Here is a 12,293-nt window from a genome sequence, read left to right on the forward strand (position 1 = left end):
AAAATGCACAGTGATTTTGATTTTTCGTTTTTTTTTTTTCAACTGTGGGATTAGGTGAGCTGCTGGAGAGCAGATGATGGCTAATTTACAGTTAAATGAGCTTGTGTAATAATGAGAGTGGGTACATGCTCTAGCGAGGAGTGAGACACCAAAGGCAGGTGGCAGACTGGACAGAAAGCAGAACATTGTGATGCTCTGTAATGGGCAGCACCTGCTTTGATGATTTTGCACTGGGGCGAAGTGGTCAGTGGGTGAGTGGGTTACTCACGGACACTGACTTGTTACAGCTGTGACTCATATCAACTAAAAGTCCATCACTGAACAAAACCAAAACCATGCCCCTACCTCTCTAACTATTAGACTCCATTTTCAGATTGCATAGATTCCTTTGCAACGTTGATGAATTGCTAGGCAGCAATCTATCCCTAATATAGGTTACTAGCTTAGCTGCTCTAAAAAATAAGCACTGAACCTTATTCTTTGGAAGGAAAGTGCAAATACATTGCTATGTGTGTCTATCAGAGTGCGAACAGCAAATTCCACATAGATCTAATGATATATTCACATATGCTTTAATCTTAGTAAAACCTTCTCCTCTCTCTTGACTTGTCTCACTCTCTGTTTGTTTAAGTCACTCAACTGTCTTGTCAGCTTTGCATCCTTCATGATACCATATACTGCAGAGACCGCGGAGAACAAGATTCAAGAATCCCGATTTCTTTTATTGCCCCCCAGGGGAAACAAGTCAGTGTCAGCAGCTCCTCGTTGAACCTGAAATCCCTGCAGATTAAGGACGGAGGCTGAGTTGTGTTGTTGTTCAGGGAACATCTCAAAAATAGATCAGAAAATTCCCAAGGTAATTTGGGGGTTATGTTCACCGGGAAGTCTTAAGTTCAACGGGAGAGTAATTTCAGGGAAAACAGAGTAAATCTTAGAACCGTGAGAATCTACAGCAATGCAAGTGGCCGTGTGTAACGGTACTCATGAACAGGGCTGATGTTTGACAAATGTAAACTTTACCATGACTACCACCTTTGTTTAAAGAGTCAGCATGCTGACATTTGCGAAGAGTCTTTTTGTGACAAATTTATATGCAGACCTGTGTGGCTCCCAGAGAGTGAGACCAGCCACGGTCCAGTGCTGGAGGATTTTGTTAAATGGTGTCATACTAGACATCAGATCCATTAAGGGTCAGATGGTGGAATGTAGGGATGGGTACCGGTGTCCGGTGCCATCTGACATAAACGGTAGTAACCAGACCGAAAAGCAGCGCACATTTCGGTGCTTTATTTCGGTGCTTTTTTTTTCCTGAGCCAATTCTAGCCAATCATTTTACGTTTACGAGGATAGTAGGCGGGGCCAGGTACGTACGTTCTTTTAGAGCAGAGCTACAGATTAAAAATGCCCAAGGCGAAGCGATCAAAAGTCTGGCTGTACTTGACAGCAAAAGATGCAAACTCAGCAGCCTGCAACTAGTGCTTTAAGCTGATACTGTGATACTGTCAAAGGAAGTAACTCCTCAAATCTGATGAAACACCTGGCGACGCATAGAGTTTTGTTTTTTTAAAGCCGAGAAATGCGCCGTGTTTGATAGGTTGCTGCGAGACCTCACACCGTGCACATCTACTGCGGGTGTGGTGGCTGTTATCGGACCCGGAGTTAGCAACATCCCCCAAAAACCCGAAGAGGAGAGTCCTGGCCCCTAGCCCTGCCAGTGTAGCAGAAATGATGATGGATGATGATGGCAGCAGCCGTTCTCCTCTGCGTGAGTAGCTTCATGTTGTTCGTGTGTAATTTACGTTGAGTACGCTAACCACATTATTACATTAATGCATGTAAGGTGTTCAGTTTTCTATATCTTGAAACAATTACTGATTTAAAACTGAACTTTGAAGTGAAGTGTAAAGCTGTGCAAAGGGACACCAGCATCTGTCCTGCTTGAGGAACTTGATTTCCACGCTAGCAAAAATGTAAGAATTTTATTTTATTGTGTTTTTATTGTGTCTTTTTCATCCTTTTCCTTAATATCACGGTTTGGATGTTCATCTGTAAAGAACAAAAACTGAGTAAAACTGTTAAATGTACTAAACGCTGCTTGACTATGCTGTATTATGTTTATCTGTGGTTTGTTGCATGTTTGCCTTGGAAATATGCATGTGCATGACAATGAATGACTCATCCACTGCAGAGCAAATCTACCAACAGATACACATAAAGCAAGTCTCAACAAGAACCTGTAGCGAGTACAGATTGAGTGTAGATTCCTGAACACAATCGGGAAACCTTCATTTATTCATATTTTGTTTACAAGGAGCCAGACTTCAGCAATAGTTCTCCAGGCTGGAGAGATTCAAAATATTTCTTTAGACATTGACTGCTTTTCACTCATTTTCAGTCCAGCCTGTGTACCTGACATTTTCTTTGTTGATATCATTCTTTTTAGGCCTGTTGCCTTCATTAGATAGTTGACAGGAGAGACATGCAGCAAAGGTCCTTGGGTCAGACTCAAACCCAGGTTGCTGCTTTTGAGCCTTGCAGTGTGTGGTAGACATAGTCATCTCACTCACTCGCTTACTCACCCAGTGAGCTAAACTAGCATGTGCATCTGACATTTCCATGAGAATGGGTTTTTGTTTAACTGTTTGTTGAACCACTTAACACTGAACTCATTCAAGCATAAAAAGGGCCACTAAATCAGGAGATGAATCAGTGCTGTGTCTACAGACAACAAGAACCAATTTTAAATTGCATCTCAGCAGCCTGTCGCGAAAACACAATTTGTCCCCATTTTTTTCTGTTGGATCTATGAAAATGTCAAACATAACACAGTTTGACAGGCATATGTTGTATTTATACAACAATAAGATGACTTCTAAAGGGCTATAAGCACATCTTGGCTTATCTCTGCATGGTGCACAGTGTGTCCTTTGAGGAAAGAGGACAAGTGGAGGAAAAGTGAAATGATGATCAGCATCTCAAAGTCATCTCGTGAAACAGGAAAAAGAAAATCCAGCAAAGACCTGACACGGGACCTTAGAGATGCATGAACTTCCATCTATTATTCACCAAAGCCTCATCACAAGTGGTTTCACTGCAGGAGTGCCTGGAAGGAAATTATTCTTAAGGAAGGTTAATGATGCAAAAAGCCTGAGGTATAGCAAATTAGGTAAGAAGTGGACTGAAAGTGGCAACAAGCCTGATGCAGTGATGAATCCAAATGTGAACATTTTTGTTCAAATTGTCATGAATATGCACAGAAGAGGTCTCGAGATAGGTACAGCAGTAATTGTCTACAGCAGTAATTGTCTACAGCCATCTGTCACACAAGGTAGAGGCTCTGTCATGGTTTCGGGATGCATAACAGCCAGTCCACTTGGGGATCTTATCAAAACTGATGAAATTATGAGCACATAAAAGCACTGTCCACTATGCAACAATCTGGACAAAAGCATCTGACTTGTAACTGTTTCATTTTTCTGCACGGCAATGATCCCAAACACACTGTCCTTTACAGAAAAAAAAAATACAGTCATGGATCGGCCTCCTCAGAGCTCGGACCTCAACATTACTGAAGCCGTGTGGGATCATCCTGACAGAGAACAGGACAAAAGGCAGAAATATCAAAAGAATAGTTTTGAAGTTCCCTCAAGAAGCCTGGAGAACTATTCCTGAAGATCCTCACAGAGAGCTGCCGAGTTCAGACTGTGCTGAAGGTAAAGGTGTTCACACCAAACCTGGTGGAATTGTCCAAGTCTCTTGACCTATTTTCCACTTTCCCACCAAAACATAAAGCAATGAGCGATGGCTTAAGACTATTGCACAGTGCTTTAGGTTTGCCTTTACAAAATGGTTAGCAAAGGATGAAACACTAAAAATGTGAAGGTTATTTTCAGTCCTTCCTCTTAGGCATCATTGTCTTTCAGTCATGTTGACACATTCTGCATTGGGATTTGTGAATTTTAATGTTCAATAAATAAAAAATGCTCAGAAACAGGCAGTGACTGAGACAGTAAAGGTAAAAAAAAAAAAGGAGCAACATGTTTTTACTCTTTTTAGCCCACAGCATATTAATTACTTAATATTGAGGGAAGCAGCGATGAGCAGGGAAGCAATTCAGCAGGTCGGAGTCACCATGGAAACTTGATTTGGTCATGTTACTTTTTTAAACTAATAAAACAGTTTTGTCATACCAATTTTAACACTTGCACTTACTTGATGTGATAAAGCATTTCAGAGAGCACAGGTCAGTCAGATTAAACCTGAGTTGTTGTTTTTTTAAATACCTGATCCATCTCCACAGAATAATAATACATGAAAAAGGACAAAGAATGCATCACCACTATAACCAGGAACTTCAGAGAGTAGTTTTATTATTTTGATCTTTGAAGGTTTTCTGTACACGAGTGATTCAATCCATCTCTTTGCATGTCACGATTTATAAAAGAAATGTGGATAAAACGTCAGTTACTTAACCAAAGTCAAACCTTTATTATGACGAGCAAAAGTCCAAAAGGCAGCTGAAGACAAAGTCTATAGATCCAGAACATGAAAGGAGTCACAGTACAGTTAGTACCATGCACAAGACAAACTGAGAGTTCAAGTACATACAATCACTCTGAGGGCTAATGGGGAATGAGACACAGCTGCGGAACAAACGCACCTAAACTCAGGGTAACAAAGCAAGGGAAATAAACTGAAACATAAGAGCCAAAGTCCTACCAAAATAAAACAGGAAATAAGTAAACACCGGGCATCAAACACAGAAACGCTGACTTGACACACAGAACACAAGGCAGGAAAATAAACAAAATATATGACCCTGAATTGGATAAGCAAAATAGAATGATGAATGAATGGATAAAAAAAACAACTTTTTATGACAAATAAAAATACAGTAGAGATAAAGATCATTACCTGTTTTCACAGCCGGGATTGCAAACTTATACCTGAATTTTCACAATGTTTTCCTTTTCTGAAGTACTATGCATGCAAATAAGTGTATATGTGATATTACTTTACAGAGCTTTAAAGGTATTGATTCTGCAGCTGCAAGTATTTTTACTCTCACTGAACCATCTAGGTCACCATTAATAATCTAATGACATCATTAAAAGCTGCATGAAGCTGTCCTAAAGTTGCTTGTCTCATTTGTTCACAAGCATGCAATATTCAGAGGTGTACAGCATGCTCTGAATAGAAACATCTACATTTGCACAAGATCCCACAGACACTAAGATTATCCACCAGTTCTCTTAGTTGCTTGTACAATTCCTGGTCATGGGGGCTGGAACCCATCATCTGTCAGTGGGCGACAGGTCGACAGCATATTGCGGTTTAACACAGAGTGACAGATCATCATTCACACTCACATTCACTCCTACTATCACCAATTAACTTAAGACGCATGTCTGTGGGAGGAAGCCCGGAGAAAGAGGTACAGGGAGAACAGCCAGCCACTGGATTCGAACCCAGAACCTTCTTGCCTTGAGGCGACAGTGCTAAACACTTCACTAATGTGCAAAACACTTCACGAAAGTGCCACCCACAGTGGCATATTTTATTTTATTTTATTTTATGTTCTTTATAGAGGATAGGAGGTCAAAATAAGACTAGTTTAGCAACAATACATAAAGCAGTTGCTGAGATCTGACTGCAATTAGTATTTAGCAGCTTTTATTCTGATTTGAACCCTCATTGCTTAAGGCGAATCAACAACTTCAGTCCTCATCTGGTAATGGCTAATTTTCTAATGAGTATTAGAAAATTGTGGCCTGTAAAACATTTTTGAAAGGAACATAAAATCTAATTTGGCAGAAAATCAGTCATCCTGATATCCATGTGTTCTCTGTTGACCAAGGAAACCAACAATCCCAGATGTTAAAAAGAAATGAAGGATGAAAAAAGGTACTGAGCTGCATAACCTTTGCCCTAACTATTTTTTCAGCCATTTAGATGAGCTTTGAGAGTCCTTGAGTTTCTACCTCAGTCTTCTCAAATAAAAATTATAAGTGAAATTCCTCCAGAGACTGAAAGCTGTGAAATGTAGGCCGACCATATTACTGCAGTGAATCAAATTTCATTTGTTGCTATTCTCATGGGATTGAGTACTATCTATCTAAAATATTATGTATGGATAGACAATATTTTTCCTGCATTCTATGTCACAGGGCCACAGACCCTCATCCACATCACCGTATCTTCCGTGCAATGGTGCAGGACAACAATCTATTGAAATGTTTTATTCTGCCTCTGCTGCCTGTGGTACAATAACACGGTCTGTCAACATTAAAACTAATAGAGGTGTAAATCCTTGCACCCAATCAAGGACAAATGTGAAACATTTCAATGAATACATGCTGTACACAGAAAGTACAGCCTTGTCCGTTTTCAGTCACTGCCACCAAAAACTAGATATTTTTAGAGTACAGTCGACTGTTATGTTGGTAAAGAGCAGTACTTAGCTGCCTAACCTTTGCCCTAACAAGGATTTGTCACTCTAATGTGTTTATTCGCATATAAAGCTACAAGCCTTCTAACATAATGCTGTGTGGTGCAATGGATCACAGATTCTTCTCACTTATTGTTTTGCAAATGTTAACGATGACTTGAGAAATTGGACTTAATCTCTTTTATTGCATGAGCAGCATTCACTGAACAGAAGGAAAATAATTTCCTAATAGGATTCAAGGATGGAGAGCGTGGTGAAAGTACCACAATCATAATTTCTGAACGAGCCCCAAGGTGACATCTGAGACAAGGACAAAAAATATCTTGCAGCTTCTCACCAAACATATTGTCATTCGATGAGTGCGAGATCCATGTAGAAGGTGCACAGAAAAGTCAGCAGGTGTTGTATGGCCAGATGTTGGGAATATATATATTCTGACACCATTTTGAAAAACTGCAGCACGCATCATTATGTACCCAGTACGCTGCTGTAGCTCGTTGGCCTATCATGTTTCATTTTTCTCTTTTGTTTTTTTGCCCTTTTGAAACCTTATTGACACATTAATGCGTGTGACATGATTCATTCCCTTTTCATTTCCTATTCTTTACAAAAAACAGAAATAGCACTTCCAACAAAATGACTATTGACCATACTGTAGGATTTTACAATACAAGCAAAACACCTGTGTTTTTATGCTCTTTATGTTTCTTCAAGGAAAATCCATGATCCATTGGTATCACGGTGGGTAATGTTTGTAGAGTGTGTCAACACTTATAGAAATATTGCTTCACTTTGACAGGTCCATCTAAATGATACTTTGCAGAATTGCTTCCTGGTTACCTGATGTCTTTATAACATGCTATCATAGAGAGGCTGACAGAGTCTGTTGGCATTATTTTCATTGACCATGTTGCAGATCTCCTGTTCATGCTAAGGTGTAAAGAACGCTTTTCTGGCATCACAATAAGGTTGCAATGCAGACCCATATACTGATGCATAAATTCAGCTTGAAGGACGCACTATAATGTACTGTGATCATTTAAATGGGCCATACAAACACAAGAGGAACACATAGTCCCATATAGATTTTGGTAATGCCATAAAATCCATGTAGACTGTTTCACAATGCACGACAGTATGACAGCTTGGTGCCTCTTTGAGAACTGTATTTTTTTAAATATCAGCTTTTCTGTACCTTATAGCCTTTTTGCATGAAACTTGCTGCAAATGAAAAACCTAAAATTTGCAAATAAACTTTACAGTTTCTCCAGAAATCCTTGACTCTGTTTCCCACGCTTGCTTTTATCACACCATCATTTTAAGATTTGTCTAAAAGAGGTTTTTTGAACATTTTGCTGTGCCTGCATGCAGCTTTCAGCTCAGCCTCTTTATGTGTTTATTCCCCATCCATGACTCCATATTTCTCCTGGTGTCTGAATTCAAAATCACAACACACAATGTATTCTTTAAAAACAGGGATATTCTCAAGACGAATGGATACAAAGGGCTTTCTTTGCACTCTGTAAAGAAGTTTCCCCAACTCTCTTGAGACTGTCTGCCTTCAGCGTCAAACTTCCTTTGTTGTGCCATTCTGGATTAGCTGGCTTGTGAGCTTGCAGATTCATTTGGCTTGGTTTGGTGTGTTCAGTGTGTGCACATCACAACCGCCACTAAGGTTAAAAGTTTTACCTTTTTGAAGACTAATAAAAGGTGAAAAGCTCAAATATTTTTCTTGTGTCAAGGCTTTCTATGATTTCTTAGTAGTATTATTTTTATCAGTGATATATGAGACTAAGAAGTAGTGTTTTGTTTTATATAAAGATCAAACTCTGTTGATGTGATTGTGTGGCTTTCCCAGAAGAATCAGAGCTTTTGTGGAAAAAGTGATGTGTTTCTCGAAACATCTTAACATTTGTTAACTCATGGAAAGTTGCAAAAAAATAGATATAGACTGCATGACTAAGATTTTCATTGACAAAAATCCACCCATCAGTTTCTTCAGCCTCTTTTCCAATTAGGGTAACGAGTTTGTCCCAGCTGACTTGTCTGAGAGGTGAAACATATCCCGCTGACACCGACAGCACAGCTGATTTATTTTTCTGCCAAAATAACACATTTTATATTTTCTCATTGTCACTGCCACGATAAAGTTTACTGTGTGGAGGAATTCAGAGCAGGTTAGGGAAAGATCATGCTGTTACTTGTATACAAAGATGCTGCATACTGAGACGTCGGATTATTAGGATCCTTCTGATTGTCTGCCAACCCGTTCAGGGAGTATTCTGCCACTTCCTCTAGGTCACCTTGGATAGATTCGAGCCCCGCTGTGCCTCTGAATTCGATATGCAGTTGAGGAAAATGGATGAATGTGTAGCTCATTATGATTATATGCTAAACCATAGTCGATCATTTATCCTGACAAAAATTCCTTTGTTAGTTTAAACCATCGAGTCCACAGGGGGTGTGAACCCAGTCTATGGAATCTAGAGATCTGCGATGACTGAATGACAAAAAACTGAATGTGAGCTGGTTCATAATATTGTCTGTGAACATATTGCAGGCGGTAAGCTGTAACTATGTGGCAGCAGCAGAATGTTTCGGTGTGAATTACCTAAAACAGTTAGTGCAGATAATAACAATGAATCAAGGCAAACAGACTGACTTTGCAGGGTGTAACATAGTGGTCAAATTTAACCGTCTCCTGTATTTGTTGAGGATTTTTGTTGGTTTTACTCTGACATGTTTTGAGAATAGAAATCGAATAAAAATCCAAAGAACAAACAGATGTATTATTTGAGCCTTTGACTGTGGTCAGCACCTGATTTTATGAGTAAGATTTTGAAAGCACACCTTTGCACAGCAGCTATATCTTTGATGGCACTGGACCCAAAAGTCCGTACTGTCCTCCCTGGATGCACCGGTATGATCCTTTTTCAAATGAACACATCTGTGACCAGCAGAAGCAGCATCTAACCTTTCCTAGATGAGTGCTAGTTAGCAGACAAATTTACTCAGTTGCAATTTTAAGAGTTAATTATAGATAAAAGCTTTATCCCTGCCATGTTTGAGCAATTTCATTTTAGTGGAAATACATAGTGAATGACTGTGAGGGTGTCCATGGATGACCTTACCCCTTTTCGGTAGGATTGCTGTCCATCCTGAACAGGACACGTGTTGAGTTGTCGCTTAGTATTTTATTTTCCCCCTTTAGCACCTGGAATAAGAAAATCAAAATTTCAATGCAAACACTGAATATACTGGATGTTATCTGCTAGTCAAAGAAATCTTTGGGAGTCTTATTCTCTTTTTTTCTCCAGCTTGTCATGCTTGTACTGATGCTGGCTGGTGAAAATTGGACCCTCTGGCTGTAATGATGCTTGAGACCTTACGCTGTCTCATCAATGCAAGAGATGTTTGACCTTAAAATATGGTATGCATGTGAAAAACAGCACTGCTGAAAGAAAAAAAATACCTGAACTCATAAGGAAAATAAAAAATTATTTTTTAGATCCATTCAACCATGCAGCTCATCGTAAAGTTACGACAAGCAGAGACGTGACAGAAATAAAGACATCCACGAGTGGGTGACTCATTATGAAGAGAAATGATCAGATTTTTATGTCACTGATTGGTGAATGGAGGAGTGTAGTGATACCAATTTGCAAGAACAAGGCTGATGTGCAGAGCTATAATTACAGAGAGCTAACATTGATGAGCTTTACCATGAAGCTACGGGAACAGGTTTTTGAAGCTAGGTTAAGGCGAGAGGTGATGATCAGTGAGCAGCACTATGGCTTCTTTCTGAGAAAGAGCACTACGGTTGTGACGTTTGCTTTGAGAGTTAATGGGGAAGCACAGAGAAAGTCAGGACGAGCTTCACTGTGTCCTTGTGGATCAGAGAAAGCAGATGATTGGCTGCTGAGACGGGGACTGTTGTACTACGAGGAAGTCAGGAACGGCGGAGGAGTATGGGACGGAAACAGTGGTGTGGTACCGTACGAGTGACAGATTGGTCTAATGTGGGGGTGGGATTACATCAGGATCTTCTCTGAGCCTCTTTTTGTTTGCAGTGTGGACAGGTTGAGAGATGAGGTCAGGCAGGAGTCTTCCGTAGTCAGAGTAGGTAGCAGGTGGAAGAGCGCCTGCCGAGGTGGAGGTATGCACTGGGGACGAGAAAAATGAAAGCCAGTGGAAGTGAGAGAATACCCATGTGTGAATGAGAGGGAGACAGGTGGAACAGTAAAAAGTACACAGAGTGTCAGGGTCTGGCTGTGTGGCAAGCAGAGGTTGGACCCAAATGCAGGACTCCAGAGACAAAACATGAACTTAAACAGCTTTACTGCTGAGAACTACAAACTCAAAGTAAAAAAAAAAATAAACTCCTGGCTGTCACAGTGTGCCGAAGCAGACTGTATGAATTGTGAAGAGTGGACCCAAAATGCAGACATGAAGGAACGTGGAACAAAACTTCATATTAACAAAAGGCAAGCTGTTTGATAAGGCTGATGAAAAGGGTACAAAAACAAAAGGCAGATGCACACTGGGGACAAAGTAGCTAGAACTAAACTGTGAAAACTAAATGCTAAACACAAAAGACAAGAACAAAACCTTGAACGTGATTTAAAAAAAAAAAAAAACCTGAACAGGCAAAATCCTGGCGACATGGAGGCATGAAAAAATGACGAGGAAGAAGAGATGACCTGACGATGAATGAATGAAAACACACAGACTAAATACTTGCAGGAGGTGATCAGGGGAAGTGGAAACATGGGGAACAATCTGAGGTTAATCTGATTTAACAAGACAAAGGAAGCAAAGCCAACTACAGTTTTGGATTTTGGATTACACAGGAGGGATAGCAGATACACTGGATACGGATGCTGAAGGCAGAGCTGCCAGGCAGGAGGAGAAGACCAGAGAGGATTTATAGATGAAGGGAGACATGCAGGATGATAGTGTGATAGAAAAGTTTGTGAAGTGTAGGGTTGGATGGAGGCAGATGATTCACTGTGGTGACACCTAAGGGGACCAGCCGAAGGAGACCAAAATGTCCAACTTTGTCTAAATTTGTGTTTAGCAAAAACTATATTAAATATTTGAGATCAAGAATTGGATTTTCAGGCACATCCTGGATCCTGATATGCAGCATTATCCAAGCATTTTTATTGTTCCCTTCATTTGTTTACACAGGACAGATTTCATATCCTTGACTACACCGTGTGATGGATCGTAAAGCAGGCTGACTCGAGCACAGGACTCCCTGAGACAATTTATTTACAGGAAACAATTGTGCAACAATTTCTTGCAGCAAGAATCTTTGTTTAGATGCAGATTCGGGTCCACAAATCATAAACCAATCCACAGAGTTCAGACTGTGAAGCCGAACTGCACTAATACTGCTAGTTCAGCGATCAGGACCTGAATGAAGGTTTTCCCTTAAGAAGAGACAGAGGAAATCAGCAGATGAGCCACAGGTGTGATGAACAATGTCAGGTGCACTGGCACGACATGGAGGCGTGGTTAATTCCAGCACAATCAAACACACACAGACAGGAGAGCGAGAGAGCACAGAGGAGTAGAGACAGACAGAAGAAGGGCAGGAGGACCATGACACGCCAAAATCGTTGAAACTGTGCACTTCTGATTGCATGCCAGGAACAGTAATATGTTTATCCCTCTGGAAACAACATCATTCTCTGTTTGCACAGCATTGCTCCTGTAGATGGCTTAGGCTTTTCCGTGCGAGATGATTTTGTAGCCAGCCCACGTTATGAAAAATTGGAAATTCAACATTATGAGGAAAAACCATTATGTTGCACGATTGTGTTAGCATCTGCTGAAATGT

Source organism: Oreochromis aureus, linkage group 23, assembly GCF_013358895.1.
Source record: "Oreochromis aureus strain Israel breed Guangdong linkage group 23, ZZ_aureus, whole genome shotgun sequence".
NCBI classification, from domain to species: Eukaryota; Metazoa; Chordata; class Actinopteri; order Cichliformes; family Cichlidae; genus Oreochromis; species Oreochromis aureus.